Source organism: Mobula hypostoma, chromosome 11, assembly GCF_963921235.1.
Source record: "Mobula hypostoma chromosome 11, sMobHyp1.1, whole genome shotgun sequence".
Classification (NCBI taxonomy): domain Eukaryota; kingdom Metazoa; phylum Chordata; class Chondrichthyes; order Myliobatiformes; family Myliobatidae; genus Mobula; species Mobula hypostoma.
In genome coordinates, this window is record NC_086107.1 from 21,501,178 (window position 1) to 21,518,742 (window position 17,565).

The window sequence follows — 17,565 nt, forward strand, 5'->3', positions numbered from 1 at the left end:
TTGTTATTTCTTCAAAGAATTCCAGCAGATTTTTCAGGCAAAATTTTCCCTTGAGGAAACCATGCTGACTGTGGCCTATTTTATCATGTGCCTCCAAGTACCCTGAGACCTCATCCTTAATAATCAACTCCAACATCTTTCCAACCACTGAGGTCAGACTAACTGGCCTATAGTTTCCTTTCTTCTGCCTCTCTCCCTTGTTGAAGAGTCTAGTGACATTTGCAATTTTCCAGACTTCCGGCCCATTCCAGGATCTAGTGATTCTTGAAAGATCATTATTACTGCCTCCATAATTTTTGAGATTATAGAGGCCACAAATTTCAGTGAGAATACAAGAATGCAATTTCACTGTTGGTCCATTAAATAATAAGCTCTTAGGTGAAGTGGGTAAATTAAATCTGATGGTTTTGTCAGTAAATAAGAACAGTGAGATTGGAAATCTTTCTAGATGGCCGTTTTTGTGTAACCCTATGTTTGACATCATGATGAAGTTTCTCATGAAACAGAAAAGAGTAGCATAGACTAATTAATATCCCACTGAACTCTCAGAATTTATTTTTGGTTATTTAGATAGTATGAGTTAGGTTGGTTCTACACCATCCCAGCATTGTATTCTGGGCATTTACCACACTCTGTGCAAATAACAGAGAGTGGTGGGTACGTGGAATGCACTGCCGGTGACAGTGGTGGTGGAAGCAGATACAATAGGTTCTTTTAAGAACCTCTTAGATAGGTACATGGAGCTTTGAAAAATAAAGGGTTATGCGCTAGGGAAATTCTAGGCTGTTTCTAGTGTAGGTTACATTGTCGGCACAACATTGCGGGCCAAAGGGCCTGTAATAGAAGCACAGAAAACCTACAGCACAATACAAGCCCTTAGGCCCACAAAGCTGTGCCGAACATGTTCTTACCTTAGAAATTACCAGGGGTTACCCCTCTATAGCCCTCTATTTTTCTGAGTTCCATGTACCTGTCCAGGAGTCTCTTAAAAGACCCTGTTGTATCTGCATCCACCACCGTCACCTGCAGCCCATTCCAGGCACTCACCACCCTCTGCGTAAAAACTTACCCCTGACATCTCCTTTGTACCTATTTCCAAACACCTTAAAACTGTGGCCTCTTGTGCTAGCCATTTCAGCCCTGGGAAAAAGCCTCTGACTACCCACACGATCAATGCCTCTCGTCATCTGAAACACCTCTATCGGGTCACCTCTCAAACTCCGTCGCTCCAAGGAGAAAAGACCAAGTTCACTCAACCTGTTCTCATAAGGCATGCTCCCCAATCCAGGCAACTTCCATGTAAATCTCCTCTGCACCCTTTCTATGGCTTCCACATCCTTCTTATAGTGAGGCAACCAGAACTGAGCACAGTACTCCAAGTGGGGTCTGACCAGGGTCCTATATAACTGCAACATTACCTCTCGCCTCCTAAACTCAATCCCACGATTGATGAAGGTCAATACACCGCATGCCTTCTTAACTACACAGTCAACCTGCACAGTCTGCCCTGTGGACTTGAACCTCAGGATCCCTCTGATCCTCCACACTGCCAAGAGTCTTGCCATTAATACTATATTCTGCCATCATAGTTAAGTTCAAGGCTGACGCATTTGTAACCATGTTCAGCCAGAACCACTGACTGGATAATATGCTTTAGTTTCCTCCTAAGTTCTCCATGATCTCAGTAGCCAGAACGCAGCCAACTGACTTGACTAGTCTGCTCACCCAGCTATAAGAAGATTGTCATTAAACTGGAAAAGGAGCAAAAAAGACCCATGAGGATCTTAGTGGGACTTGAGGATTTGAGTGTTAAGGATAGTTGGGACATATTTCCCTGGGTGTTGGAGGCTGAGGTATAAAATGACCTCAGGTACACCAAATCATGAGGTGTGTAGATGAAGTAGATGGCCACTGTCTTTTTTCCAAGGATAGGAGAGTCAGCATAGATTTAAGGTGAGAGGGTTCAGATGGAAAGAAACTTGAGGGGCAACCTTTCCATGCAGAGCATATCTAGTACAGTACTGTGCAAATGTCTTTGGTCCATATTTATAGATCGGGTAACTAAGACTTTTGCACGGTATTCTATTTGTCCAAGTGATATGGAGAGCAAGTTTGTAAATTGGGAGGGAGCAAAGAATGTTACGAATGGCAAGGGTAGTGGACCACATGTGGGGCAGGTGGCAGAGAGGGAGTGGCAGGGGCAGGGGGTGCTGCGGATACAGACACACCCAGTCTTGAGACAGCAGGCAAGGTCATACAATTTCAAACAATTGGTGTATTGATCATTACAGAATACCTCTCCTCTCCCTTCCTCTTATCCAAACCATGATTCTCCTCAGCTCCCTTCCCACTCTCAGCCCACAATGGAGATCCATATCAGAATCAGGTTTATCATCCCCGACATATGTCATGATTTTTTATTGTGGCAGCGGTATGGAGTAATACATAAAATTACTACAATACTGTGCAAAAGATTTAGTTACCCTAGCTATATATATGTGCCTTAGAATTTTGTACAGTACTGTGGATGGAATTAACTGTCAGAGGAAGTTGTAGGTACAATTACAATGCTTAAAAGACTTTTATACAGTCACATGGATAGAAAAGGCCTAGAGCGATATGGGCCAAATACAAGCCAATGGGACTAGCTCATATGGACATTTTGTTTAGTAAGTATGATTTGGATGAAGGGCCTACATTTATGCTGTATGACTCTGTGACACTACTCAAGACATTGGCCTTCATAAATCAAAGTACTGAGTCCATGTTACGTTGAATTTGCCGAAGCCTAATTTGGAGTGTTGTGTGCAGTTCTCGTCACTTACCTACAGGAAAGATATCAATAAGATTGAGAGTACCGAAAATATTTACAAGGATGTTGCTGGAACTTGATGGCCTGAGTTATAGGGCAAGGTTGAATAAGTTAGGATTTTATCCCCTGGAGTGTAAGAGAGTGAGGGGAGATTTGATACAAAATTATGAGGGGTATATATAATAATGATGGGTATATATATAATAGGGTAAATCCAAGCAGGCTTTTTCCACTGAGGTTGGGTGAGATTTGAATTCGAGGTCATAGGTTAAGGGTAAAAGATGAATATTTAAGAGTAACATGAGAGGGAACTTCTTTATTCAGTGGACGGTGAGAGTGTGGAATGATTTTCTAGTGGAGGTAGTGGATGTGAGCTCATGTGCAACATCTAAGAGAAGTTTGGGTAAGTACTCTACATGATGGGAGGGGTATGGAGGGCTATGGTCCAGTTACACATCAATGGGACTAGGTAGAACAATAGTTTAGCATGGACTAAATGGGCCAAAAAGCCTGTTTCTGTGTGGTAATGCTTTATGACTATGATTCCATCAAGAAATGGGTTACAGTACTGGATGCAACAAAGTCTGAATCACCAAATAATATCATGCTATAATACCAAAGACCAAGTGTTACAGAATTTGTTTTGTTTTTATTCAAGTACCAGGAATCACAATACTAGTATTATATCTTGACCATGATCAAGATGGCACCTGCATAAACACTCCTTTGGTGAACATCTTCTCGGCGGATCATGAAACCATATATTTCTCCTCTTCATGTCTTTACATTTGTTTTTCATCTTGAATGCGACTCTGGTGCTGCTGGAGCCTGTGATTTGCAGTTTGGAGATTGTTAGGGTGCTCCAGTGTTCTATGATCTCCAAGAGGACTCTGGGAGGCAGAAGCAGCATGTGTGAACCTTGTGGTGAGAAGTCTGCATGCCAATGTTCAATTCCATTTCGTATATTATAACTTCCATTGTTTATCAACTAAAGCGACGAGAGAGATCGAAACATCAAGACGAAAGCAGAAGGTGACCGCCAGCTGCCAGCCTTTTGATCACTGGTGGGATCACTCTGCTACAGAGAGGTGAGGCTACCTTTTGATTACAGGGGATCGTTCTGCTATGGAGAGAGAAAGGGCTGCTGCTGTGCCTGGAGAATGCTACCCAGACTTTCTGCGTTTTTGATATGGAATTGGACTACAGACTTCATTTTTCAGACTGATAGTTTTTTTATATTCTGTGTTTTTTGCCTGAGCTTTCTCTTTTTTTGTGGGTGTAGTAGGGAGATTTGGGATCAATATTCTGTTTTTGTTCATTTTTTTATGGGGAGGAGGGATATGGGGGTTGATGGTTGTGCTACCGTTCTTTTCTTTCTTGGTTTCGTGGCTGTCTGGAGAAGGAGAATTTCAGATTTGTGAGTGTTGCTTCAAAGTTTACAACACGCTGGCAGAACTCAGCAGGTCGGGCAGCATCCGTGGAAAAGATCGGTCAACGTTTCGGGCCGGAACCCTTCATCAGGACTGAAGAGGGAAGGGGCAGAGGCCCTATAAAGAAGGAGGGGGGAGGGTGGGAAGGAGAAGGCTGGTAGGTTCCAGGTGAAAAACCAGTAAGCGGAAAGATAAAGGGGTGGGGGAGGGGAAGCAGGGAGGTGATAGGCAGGAAAGATGAAGAAGAAATAGGGGAAAGCACAATGGGTAGTAGAAGGAGGCGGAACCATGAGGGAGGTGATAGGCAGCTGGGGAAGGGGGCAGAATGAAATAGGGATAAGGGAAGGGAGGGGGAGGGAATTACCGGAAGTTGGAGAATTCTATGTTCACACCAAGGAGCTGGAGACTACCCAGACAGTATATGAGGTGTTGCTCCTCCAACCTGAGTTTAGCCTCATCGTGGCTGTAGAGGAGGCCATGTGCGGACATATCAGAATGGGAATGGGAAGCAGAGTTGAAGTGGGTGGCAACCGGGAGATCCGGTCTGTTGTGGCAGATGGAGTGGAGGTGCTCGATGAAGTGGTCCCCCAATCTGCGTCGGGTTTCACCGATGTAGAGGAGGCCGCACTGGATGCAATAGATGACCCCAACAGACTCACAAGTGAAGTGTCATACTTTGAACCTTTGAGTATCTACACAGCAAAGAGGGGAATTGTTCAGGTATGTCTGCTCACAAAAAGCAGGATGAATCAAATGTAACTTATTGCCACACAATCACTCTATTTTCAATCATCAACAAAATATTGTCAAGATTGATATTAAGATGCATTCATCAAAAACTTAATAACCATTCTCCGGTTTGCATTTCACAAAATTGATTTCTCTGATATGGATCAGGCATTATCCCAAGGTTTCAGCTGAAGAGATTAAATGAGAGTAACTGCCCTTGACCCCCAGCTAGCATTTGACCAAGTGTGTCATTGGGGAACTTAAGTAAAATCAAGGTTTATGAACATTATGGAATCATACCTGACATAAAGGACAATAGTTGTGCTTGTTGGAGATCAAACATTCTATCTCCAGAACTTTACTGCTGGAATTCCTCAATTTAACAGCCTAATCCCCACCATCTCAAACTGTTTCCATGATAATGTCAGAAGCGAAATGATTGCACGATATTGAATTCCATTGGCAATTCCTCAGCAAATGAAGCCAGGCAAATATAAAACTCAGACATGATACAATAATGATGGCAAACTTAGCTGCACCAACCACACAGTTAGCGTTGGTACATGAAAAGATCAAAATCTGGATAGCCTGCAGAGAGGCTCATTTCCAGATGGAGCAAAGAATTTCCACTGCTACAAGAAACAAGTCAGGAGTGTGATGGAATAACTTCCATTTACCTGGATGAGTGCGGCTCCACTAATATTTATAAGTATCCAGCCCAATGTAACCTGCATCATTGATTCGCTGATACTTATTTTCCCACCATTGATGCACAATAGCTACATCTTCAAAATGCACTGAAGTAGTCATCTAGCCTACTCTGAACTCCCAAAAGATCCTGAAAACTATATTGCTTCTGCATTACTTGACTGCTTTGTGATGAAATAAAAGTGAGATTATTGTAAGTGTGTATCAGAATTCTGACTGCTAATTTGCATGAACATAATCACAGAGCAGTAAAGGAAATGATGGTAGGCAAAGTACTCTTAAAATAAAGAGGGTACTTTTGAGTCTCAAACAATTGATTCAAATGTAGTCAATTAAGTTTGAGCGGTGTGTCACTGAATATCCAATTCGCCTGAAACCTTTGGCAAATGGCAAAGCACAAAAACAACATTAACAATTGGAAACAGTTCCACTTTAAATGGTGGATTCCTAGTTTCTACAATGGACTTCATGGGTGCCAGTTAATAGTAGATAAAAAAATGTTTATGTGCCTTTTGTTGGACTTACTACCTACTTGGTTACTGTATAAATTATGGAGGAAATAGAAAAGTCAATTCGCTTACAGGCAACTCCCACAAATAATAAGTTAATGATAGAATTTTAGAGGCTGGTTGAGTGATAAATAATGGTGAGCCAAATGGCATCACTCCAACACTCTTGCGAAATAGAGCCAATTGGGTTTTTCACATTCACCTGAGTGAACAAATTGGGTCCTGGTTTAAAATCTCATCTGAAAGATGACAGTCCACCACTCTCTCGGCAACATACCTAGATGTCAGCCCAGATTCCTCTGATCACGGATTTGTACTTGCAAACAGCTCAGGGGAAATATTGCCAGCTGAATCCTGAATGAAAAACTTCAATATTGAGATATTAGTATTTACAGTACAGCAAAAAATGTGACAGAAATATAGTCACTACTTCAGCCCCCTAGTGACTGCAAGTGGGATTAGGTACCCAGGCAGAAAGGACTGAATAGTAATACCCAATAAAACAAATAATCCAGAGCCAACAAAACTTCATAACTGTTATGTGAGGGGAATTAATTGAAGACCCATCAAATGATAATGAACATATGACAAAGAAATTGCTGCAACCCTCCTGCCTCTTTCTCCAGCGTTAACAGCCATTCCTATTATTTAATGATAGACAGAAGCTAAAACAAATAGATCATTATTGCTGATGAGAACCTTGACAGCATTTTCATGGGAAAAGAATACAGCAACTCAAAGTCTTGACTATTTTATGCATTTTACCAATCTTTGTGGGGGAAACTGACATTCCAGAATTAAATTTTCTGAACTTTAGGGCTGAAGAACTCCCAAATCACAGTTAACACATATATACAGCCAAGGTCCTGGTTCAATCCCCTCACTTTTGCTATTTATTTGACGTCAGTCAGAGAGGCATGTTAAACATTGCGTCTGTACCCTTGAGTCAGGGAAGAGAAAGATTCACCAAGTCCCAACCTTTGTACAGGAGAAGTAAAATTTAGATCAGATAAATAATTAACTAAATACAATTCAATAGCCTCGGGCAATTGTGTTAGCATGTTGTACTGATAATGTATGTATGTCACTTTCTGTGACTTCTTAACTGGCAACTGGAAAGTGGAGAAATACCTGTGTGCTGGATTTGCTTGCATTTCATAATACTGTGTAAACAAATCAATATTAAGCCAAAGCCAAGCCTTAGGATGAAACCAGTCAGATTTGACATTGATTCTACACGTGCAGTTTGTTTGATGTACATTATTGATTTAATTTGATTCTAAATTTTATCCTCCTTCCTTTGCTCTGTGCAAATGAAACAAAATGGGCTATCTTTTTTATAGTCCTAATTGAGTTACAGTGTCTGTCTCCAGCTGGGTGCTGAGATACAGAATTCAGAATTCCAAAAGAGATCAGTTGCCAGCCCACCTCAACTTCTCTGTCGCTGATTGGACTCACAACTGAGTCCCTTGCAGAAGTACATTTAATAGGGATACCCAACTTCATTCAAAGACTCAAGATTCAAAGCAAATTTGGTATCAAAGAATGTATAAATTATACACCTCAAAATTTGTCTGCTTATAGACAGCCACAAAGCAAGAAACTCAGATAACCTAATTAAACAAAACAAAACCCCAAAGCTGTGTACATACATCTATTGATGCTTCTGGACACATCTTCAGTGATGTTTCTGGAATCATCGGGTGTTTTGGGTCTTTCAACATCATACACCCTCCTCCAGGTGACCCAGCCAGGGCTGATCAGACCCCAACTTGTGTCCAGATGGCTAGCTACTTATGACTCCATGGCTCCCCTCTTTTGAGCCACAGCCATCTTGAGGCCCTCTCTGCCACATCGGTGGTACTGCGGATGGCTCTCCTCTTCCTCTCTCCCTCGATGCCCAAAATGCTGAATGCTCTAACTAAGGAACAGGCTGCCAATCCCCTACAACCAACCTCCACTGGGAGACACCTCGCTCTCCATCCAGCCTGCTGACAGTTGCTGACCAGTCCTGCGTACTTGGAGAGCTTCCTTTCAAAGGCCTCTTCCAAGCTATCTTCCCATGGGACTGTCAGCTCCAGCAGCACCACTTGATTAGTAGACTCAGACACTAGGACAATGTCTGGTCGCAGGGTCGTGGCTGCGATATGATTGGGGAACTTTAGGCTGTCCTTCGAGGTCCACCAACAGCTGCCAATCCCTTGCAGAGGTCAGAATGCCTGCAGATGTTCTTTTGGCAGGTATTGGCTGCTCCCCAGCTCTGACAAAGGCAATGGTCTGCTTGGAGGATCAGGACCGCTTCGCCCACTCAACTCCTGCGCTGACGGCTTCAGCAGTGGTCTTCAGGACCCAAAACACAGTGTAGAGAAAGAGAGTGTCACCAGGTTCATATATGGCCCAAGTGCAGAACGAGACACACTGAAGCAGGTCGATAATCATAGACTTTAACGCAAGGCTAAACACGGCCGTTAACTAAAACTCTCAAATGGAAAATGAAGCCTACATTGCGGCTGAAAAGAACACTAAACGTAAAATGAATGCCGCTATTCTTCAGAGTCAATTGGCTCAATAGTCCAATTTCTCAGGCAAGGCAGAATGCAAGCAGGCAGCGAAGTGTTGCTGTGTCCATGTCTCAACAAATACTACAACGGAATGAATGGAGTTAAATGCTATCACAATGAAATAATAATTAGCTGACACGTGCGTATTCACGAGCGCAATTGCCGAATCTGCTGCGCTGCCGAATCAGCGGTTGTGACAGAGAGAGATTTTAAAAAATCATACAATCAGTAGAAGCATGCCAACAGCACTCTGAACCAGAAAAACGAGTCCCAGGTCCGTTCCTGCAGCAGCCAGAGTAGGTCAGAGAATTTCATTAAAAGTTTGTTACAATTTTTGTTCATTTGTTTAAAAATGTCACATCAATTTTTAATTATTTTATATTAGCATAAAATACATAATGAAATTTTAATGGTTTTTGTACCTTTAATATTTGCCTTCATCCTCAAAGATCCCCACCATATGGGCCATGCCATCTTCTTGTTACTACCATCAGAAGCAGGAACCAGAGAACTGAAGTCTACACCACCAGCTTCAAGAATAGCTTCTTCCCTTTAACATTTCAGTTCTTGAATCAACTGGCACAGCCCTAATCAGTACAGTTTAGCAAATCTACTACCATTTTTTCAATTTTCTTTACAAAGGACTTTGTTTCCTTTTGCAGAACTGTGTACTTTCTTATAGAAATGTGCATAATTTATATTTAATTTCTGTTCTTCTTGTGAATACTGCCTATATGACGCTCTGTACCTATGACACTTGTGCATCTTAGAACAAACTCAACTTTGACTTCATTTATGATATTTTGAAATGTCCATGAATATTAGATTAGATTATGAGGACACTCAGTCCTCGTTTATTATCATTTAGAAATGCATGCATTAAAAAATGATACAATGTTCCTCCAGTATGATATCACAGAAACACAGGACAGACCAAGACTAAAATTGACAAAAACCACATAATTATAACATATAGTTACAACAGTGCAAAGCAATACCGTAATTTGATAAGAGCAGACCATGGGCATGGTAAAAAAAAGACTCAAAGTCCCGATAGCCTCAATATCTCAGGCAGACAGTAGAAGAGAGGAACTCTCCCTGCCATGAGCCTCCAGCACCGCGAACTTGCCGATGCAGCATCCTGGAAGCACCCGACCACAGTCCGACTCTGAGTCAGTCCGAAAACTTCGAGCCTCCAACCAACCCTCCGACACCGAGCACCGAGCACCATCTCTGTCGAGCGCTTCGACCCCACCCCAGCCGCCGAGCAACAAGCAAAGCCGAGGATTCAGGGCCTTCCCCTCCAGAGATTTCAGATTGCACAGTAGCGGCGGCAGTGAAATAGGCATTTCAGAAGTTTCACCAGATGTTCCTCCGTGCTCTCACGTCTGCCTCCATCAAATCAGAATTGTGCACGGCATTCTACTTGACAAATAACGGATAGTCATCACCGGAGTGGCAGCGCACGCTGCCTCGCGCCGCCATCTTCTCCTCCTATATCAAACACATTTTAAAACAGTTGAATTCTCTTTGATCACAGCAAGGAGGCTTAAGCTGTTGAAGAGGCTCCAAGGTGGGACCTTCCAGTTCTGCCTGCTGAGGTCCCGTTAGCGCTGTGCAGTGGGTGCCTCTTGTACATGTCACCCCCTGAATGTTACGCAGCAGGGCTCATTAGTGCTGAAGCCATGGGAAAGCAGTTGGTCATCTACCTTTTTCACAGGAGTTAGTCACCACAGACAGAATCTGCAATTATTGACTATCCTTAACTTCTCTGAACAGAGGGGTGCTTTGAATTGCAGCTGTACAGGTATTGTGAACTACGTGAATGATCTTCACCAATGGCAATGGTGCAGTTTCATTCACATCACAGTGAATGTCATGGAAACCTTTGGTGACGTCTCATTTTTATGGGCTGTGTTCTGGTTCTGAGGCTTGTTCGATCTGCAGTGAGAATCATCCCAGATTGGTAAGAGGGACGAGACACACTCCAGGATATGTTGTAGACAATTGCAAGCTGGGCAGGATTTAAGAAATAAAAATATTTATAACCAGTCAAAAAACATACTTAGACCCAAGTAATACATGTAAGGGAAATCCAGTTATTAATAATGATGGTTTCTTTCTTTCTTTTTTAAAAATATTTTTATTAATTTTCTACATAGGGGAATACAGAGTTCAAGAAAAAAAAATATATCAAATAAGTTATACTGAATCACACATACAAACTCATTACTCTATATTCATACAAATTGATTCATTCATAATATTGAAATATAGTAAATTTATTATATGGAAAAAAATCAAACCCACTACCAAGAACGAAGCTGATTAGTAAAGAAGAAAAAAGAAAGGTAAGTATATTATTAGCCATCATCTGTGCTTTAATGGCAAATCAAAGTTTTTGAAAATAGTTCAAAAAAGGTCCCCACAATGTTTGAAAGTCTTGATTAGATTCAGAAATTGAACACCAAATCTTCTCTAAACTTAAACATGACATCACATCACGCGATGAAGGTTTCTTTGATGATTAGAAAGAAGCCACCAGAAATTCTGGTCATTTCAACATCACAAAATATTGGCATGGATGAAGTGGACCCGCTTCTGTGCAGTATGATTCTGTAAGGCAATGAAACTTCACTGCTTCCCACCACCCAGATTAAGATTCAGATTTATTTTTCACATGTACATTGAAACATACAGAGGAATGTGCCATTTACATTTACAGTCAACACACCGAGGATATGCTGGGAGCTGCCTGCAAGTGTTGCTGCACATTCCAACACCAACATAACGTGTCTACCACGCTCAGCAGAACAAGACAGAACATAACAAAACAGAACATGCCAAGCAACAAAGCAGCAACAGTAAAGCAAGCTTCATTCCTTCCTTCCACTAACCCATCCTTCACCCATACACATACACTGTCCCCTAACGCCAGAAAGGACATCTTTGATCTGTAGCCTCTAGCAGACTTGTGGATTCACAGACATTGGACCTTCAACTTCCTGAGCGGACTCACAGAGATTCGCGGACTTAGGGCTCTGGCCATCTGGCCTCATCTTCTGGACCTCCGATTGACTTTTGGACTTCTAAATGTACCATTGGTGATGATGAATGAAGATACTGGATTAGGATCCAAATTCCAGGCCACGAACTCCAGACTCTGATCCTGAAACCTGCCAACGACTTGCTGACCTGGGTTAGAGACAAGATCAATTGCCCTTGTTTTTGTTGGTCTACCAGCCCGACATCTGATCACGTCCATGTCACTGGCCTTCAAACACAGAGTGGAAGCTCGGACTCCAGCCTGTCCTCTAATTTCCCCCACACCTCTGTCCCAAAACCCTAACCTGACCCCTTATTCCTCGCTCTGTCCCCCTCACCATCCTCAGAAACCCACTTTACCTACTTCCCTATACCAAGTCCCAGACTGAGCAACAGATTCTGTTCCTATTCATGGATTCACTCAGCCAGAGACCTCCAAATGTTCAGAGGTTCTAGTATGCCAAACATACTGAGCTCTGTCTTGATCACTGGTGGTGAACACCTGGAGATTTTGATCTTCATGGCAGCACGACGGTGTAGTGAAGGGACAGCTTGTGTCTTGTATGCAGCAGCTGGAAGTCTGGGGGGAGCAGCAACTGACATGAACCTTCAGTCATTTTCCAACCTTGCAGCTGCTCCACACGTTTAACTAATAGAACGAGTTAAGCTGCAGGTTTAGGAAAAAGCCTGTTATTTCCTGAAGCAATTTTAATGTTCTTCGTCTAGAGTATCCACCCAGGATCCAAAATAAAATTATTTAGTTTTCTTTAAATCTTCAGACAGCAGTATGAACAGGACCCTTACAGTAGTGATATTATACAGTAAATATTGAAGAGATATAAATAGGGTTACAATTGATTTATTATTAGAGCCAGCATAGATTACAATTAGAGCAAGAGCGAGTCCTTTATAACCTTATCCTTCAAAAGTGTTCCCTGAATATTTCTCTGATGTAGAAATAGGTGAGTAGGCAGTGCTGTTTTAAAGAGGAAACAATAAAACAGGACTGAAGTATTTATGGATTGCACATATGAATCTCGCATTCCTAAAAGTTTGGTAATTAGAAAGTGGCATAAATGAGATTCTTGAGATGGGAAGTTGGTGAGATTTTGTTTTGATGTGTAATACAGAACAAAAACTCAAATTCAAGTTTACAGCCATTCAACCATATAGATCTATTCTGTCAAACAAAATAATGCTCTTCTGGACTCACAAACAACACATAAAGTAATATCACTATAATTAACTTAAATAATATAGTGTATTTCTGACACAAATTAAAAAGTAAACTGTAAAACGCTACTGGCTCTTCATACGTGATGAGACTTGGGTGGTGGCAGGGAGTTCAGTAGTCTCATCGCCTGGGGGAAGAAAAAGCTTCCATTCCTAACTGTTCTTGTCTTAATGCTATGGTACCTCCAGCCTGATGGTACGGGGTCAAAGAGATTGTTGGACGGATGGGAAAGATAATTGAAGAAGGATATAATCTTAATATTAGGGTCTAATTCTCAAGTGGTTCTTTACCCAGTGAAGCTCCCTATCCTGAAAAGCTGATGATCAATTCAAAATGCGATTAGTCAAGTATTTTAAGGGCTATTAATGTTGGTTAACTAAATAAGAGTTGAGCTCTGGATAAATCACGATATCTTTGACTTTAGGAAGAGGTTTAAGAGACTGAAGAGCTATATCTGTTCCAATGTTCACATGCCAAAGTGAGCTATTGTAAATTGCGGTGACTATCAATGCGTAGATAAATGAAGAGTCAATTATATGGAGTGCCCCGTAAGAAAATGAGATGACTGACCACATTCATTGGTAACAATGACAAAGATTGATGAGGGTCCAGTATTTATAAGTAACTTTAGAATATATCCAGCATTATTTGTTTCCAGCACAAATCTAGACTGTGGTGTAGTATTGGGAAGGATGAAAGAAACGATATTCATTAAATAATACTCTGATTTTATAAATGTTACAGATCAAAAATGACAAATTGTAACTGTGGCTGAGATCAGGACAGTCCTCTGTAACACAGACAAACAGAGCACTGTTTACAAATATTAGAAAATAAAATAAAATACCAAAGTCATCCATCATCTTAATCCTCACATCAAATCAAATCAAATTTCAAATATACTCTGTATGTTATTGTGTTTATGTGTGACGTTCTGTAACTAGAACTTATGCTTTATGCTAATCACTCTTTGGATCTTGTACTCATTCAAACAAGATAGGTCATTCATCTGAAACATTAGTTCCTTCATTTTCTTCAGAAGATGTAAACATTTATCTCTCACTCAAATAAGAACAAATAGCTGTTTGAAAATTGTGACTCAGTCTGCTTTCTGTCAGTGCATTCCACTCACCACTTACTGCTGCTATAACAATCTAGCATGCTTATTAAGGCACACTGGATATTTTAGACCATCATTTCTCCTCTCCAATATACATACTGGTTCCCTTTTCATTGCCAGATTAACTTAAATTGACCCTCATGGTATTAGAAAATCTCCCTGTATCAGAAAGTGAAAAAATGGGTTTAGTAAGGGCAATTCATTGATGCTTCTGGATGGATTATCCACTACGAGGTTCTCCTGAAAGTCAAAGGGCCATAAAATGGAAAGGTTACACTGCTTATTAGATGTTCCTTTGAAATAGAAATGTCTAAAATTCAAAATAAATGTATTATCAAAATACACATACAGTTGCAGGAAAAAGTTGTGAACTCTTTGCAATTACCTGGTTTTCTGCATAGTTACTCATCAGAAGTGGTCTGATCTACATGTAAGTCACAATAATAGGCAAATACAATCTGCCAAAACTAATAACACACAAATAATTGTACTTTTCATCTCTTTATTGAACACATTGTTTAATCATTCAGAGTCCAGGCTGGAAAAAGTATGTGAGCCCTTATATTTAATAACTGATAGAACCTCCTGTAGCTGCAATAACCTCCACCAAACGTTTCCTGCAGCTGCTGTTCAGAGTTGCACAAAGGCGAGGAGGAATTTTAGACTATTCCTCCATACAAAACTGTTTCAGTTCACCAATATTTCTAGGATATCTTGCATGAACAGCCCTCTTCAGGTCATACCACAGCATCACAATTGGGTTAAGGTTTGGACTCAGCCATTCCAAAACACAAATTTTCTTCTTTTTAAACCATTCTGTGTTTTGGATTATAGTCTTGCTGCATCATATAGCTTCTATTAAGCTTCGGGTAACAGACTGCTACCCAGACATTCTCCTGTAAAATATCTTGTAACAATTTTGAATTCATTGTTTCCTCAATGATTGCAAGCTATCCAGGTCCTGAGGCAGCAAAACAGTCCCAAACCATGATGCTCCTTCCACCATGCTTCACAGTTGGAATGAGGATTTGGTGTTGGTGTGCAGTGCCCTTTTCCCTTCAAACATATCATTGTGCATTGCTGCCAGAAAGTTCAACTTTTGTCTCATCTGTCCACAGAATATTGTCCCAGAAGCACTGTGGAACATCCATGTGGTCTTTTGTAAATTTAAGATGCTCAGCAATGTTTCTTTGAAGAGGAGTGGTTTGCTCTATGGTGTCCTTCAATGAACACCATTCTTGTTCAGTGCTTTTCTTATAGTGGACATATGAACAGAGACTTCAGCAAGTTCTAGAGATTTCTGAAGGTCTTTTACAGTTACCCTTGGGTTCTTCTTCATTTCCTTCAACATTGCACGTTGTGCTCTTGGTCTGATCTTCGCAGGATGCCCACTCCTAGGGACAGGAGCAACAGTACTGAGTTCCCCCATTTGTAGACAATTTCTCTTCCTGTGGACTGATGAACACTCAGGTCTTTAGAAATGCTTTTGTAGACCTTCCCAGCTTCATGCATCTCTATAATTCTTTTGCTAAGGTCCTCTGAAAGTTGATTTGATTGAGGCAGATCTTTCTTGAGAAGAGCAGGCTCTCTCAGTAACCTGACTTTATATGTCTATTTTATAGGGCAAGGCACCTCTACAACCCACACCTCCAATCTGATCTCATTGATTGGAATACTTGACTCCAAATAGCATTTGTAGAAGTTATTACCCCAGAGGTTCACATACTTTTTTGAACAAAGACAGTGATTATTTAAATGGTGTACTCAGGCATTGACGAGAAAAAGTACAATATTTTGTGTGTTATTAGTTTAGGCAGATTGCATTTGTCTATTATTATGACTTAAGTAAAGATCAGACCTTATTTTATGAGTAATTAATGTAGAAAACCAGAAAATTGCAAAGGGTTCACAAACTTTTTCTTGCAACTCACCACATACTACCATGAGATTTGTTTTCTTGCAGGCATTCACAGAACAAAGAAATACAATAGAATCAATGAAAAACTAGACTGGCTAAGAATAATGTGCAAAAGAAGATAACCGTGCAAATACAAAAATACAATAATAAATAAACAAACAATTAAATGAATAAATATCTAATATAGAGAACAGTACTAGTATGATTGTAGAGTCCCTCAAAAATGAGTTCAGAGTTTGTGAAATCAGTTCAGTGGTGAGTTGAGAGAAGTTATCTACACTGGTTCAGCAGCCTGATGGTTGAAGAGTGATAACTGTTCCTGTACCTGGTAGTGTGGTTCATAATGCTCCCTCCTGTATTTCCCTCCAATTGGCAGTAGCGAGATGGCCCAGATGATAGGGGTCCTTGATGATCAATGCAGCTTTCCAATGACAGCATTCCTTGTAGAAGTGCTCAGTGGTGGGAGAGCGCTTTTCCTGCAATGGAATGGACTGCATCCACCAGTAGGCTTTTCCATTCAAGAACATTGGTGTTTCCATCAAGCAACTAGTCAGTCTACACTCCACTGAGCACAGCACAGTGTTGGTGATGGTGATAGTGGCAGTGGTAATTATGGTAGAGATAGCAGTGGTGTTAGGAATAATGAAAGAAATGATAGTGTTGCAAAGTGGGTGTTGATGGCGGACCCAAATGCAAGACACAGACACTGAAGTACTAGGAACAGCACTAGGTTTATCGAGATAGCAAGGTGAGTCAAGAAGAAACGACGCTGGACATTGACACAGACCCTGGACGAGACTAGGATTCAGGGCCTGACCAACGACTTGGACTCGAAACACGGGAGCTGGACATGGAACAAGAACGTGGACAAGAAGCCTGGACTAGGAACACGGAACTCCGGAACCAGAGCCTGGACAAGGACCCGGAACCTGGGTCTTGGTTGGGACTTGGAACCTGGGTCCAGGCTAGGTCTCGGGACCAGGATCTTGGCAAGGACAGGATGAGGTGCCCCAGCACAGGACGAGGAATCTCCAGCACCAGATGAGGAACCCCTGGGCTGGGCAAGGCACTGGAACTGAATGAGGACACGAAGCTCAGACATGGACAGAGCTGGCACACGGCGCCTGAACTTGGTCTTGGAACACAGGAACATAGAATCTGGGACTTGAGCACAGAGCCTGGACCCCTCCTTGGGAACAGGACCTAGGGCTGGGACTCTTCTTTGACATGGACACTAAACACAGGACACAAAGAGGTAGTTCCAAACTCAACAATAGATAGTTCCTTATCTTGGCTTGGCAAGGCTCCATTCTCACTCCGGTGGTTGAACATGATGGGGATACTGATGAGGTTGCAGGCGAAGGTTTCAGATGAGGTTTTAGATGGGGGATCGGACAGGGATTCGGATGGGAGGGGAGAGGGAGCGAGACAGAGAGAAAACAGTCCAGCAACCAATCCCTAGTTTGCAGAGGTATTTATGTGCCAGCCCGAAATGAGAA

The 17,565-nt window shown here is 41.6% G+C and overlaps 1 protein-coding gene across 2 annotated transcripts in view; it reads left to right on the forward strand.

Annotated features, from left to right (window-relative positions):
- luzp2 (leucine zipper protein 2) overlaps positions 1 to 17,565 on the forward strand; it is a 427,971-nt gene that overhangs the window by 128,234 nt on the left and 282,172 nt on the right. The gene's annotated exons all lie outside the window — the stretch shown is intronic.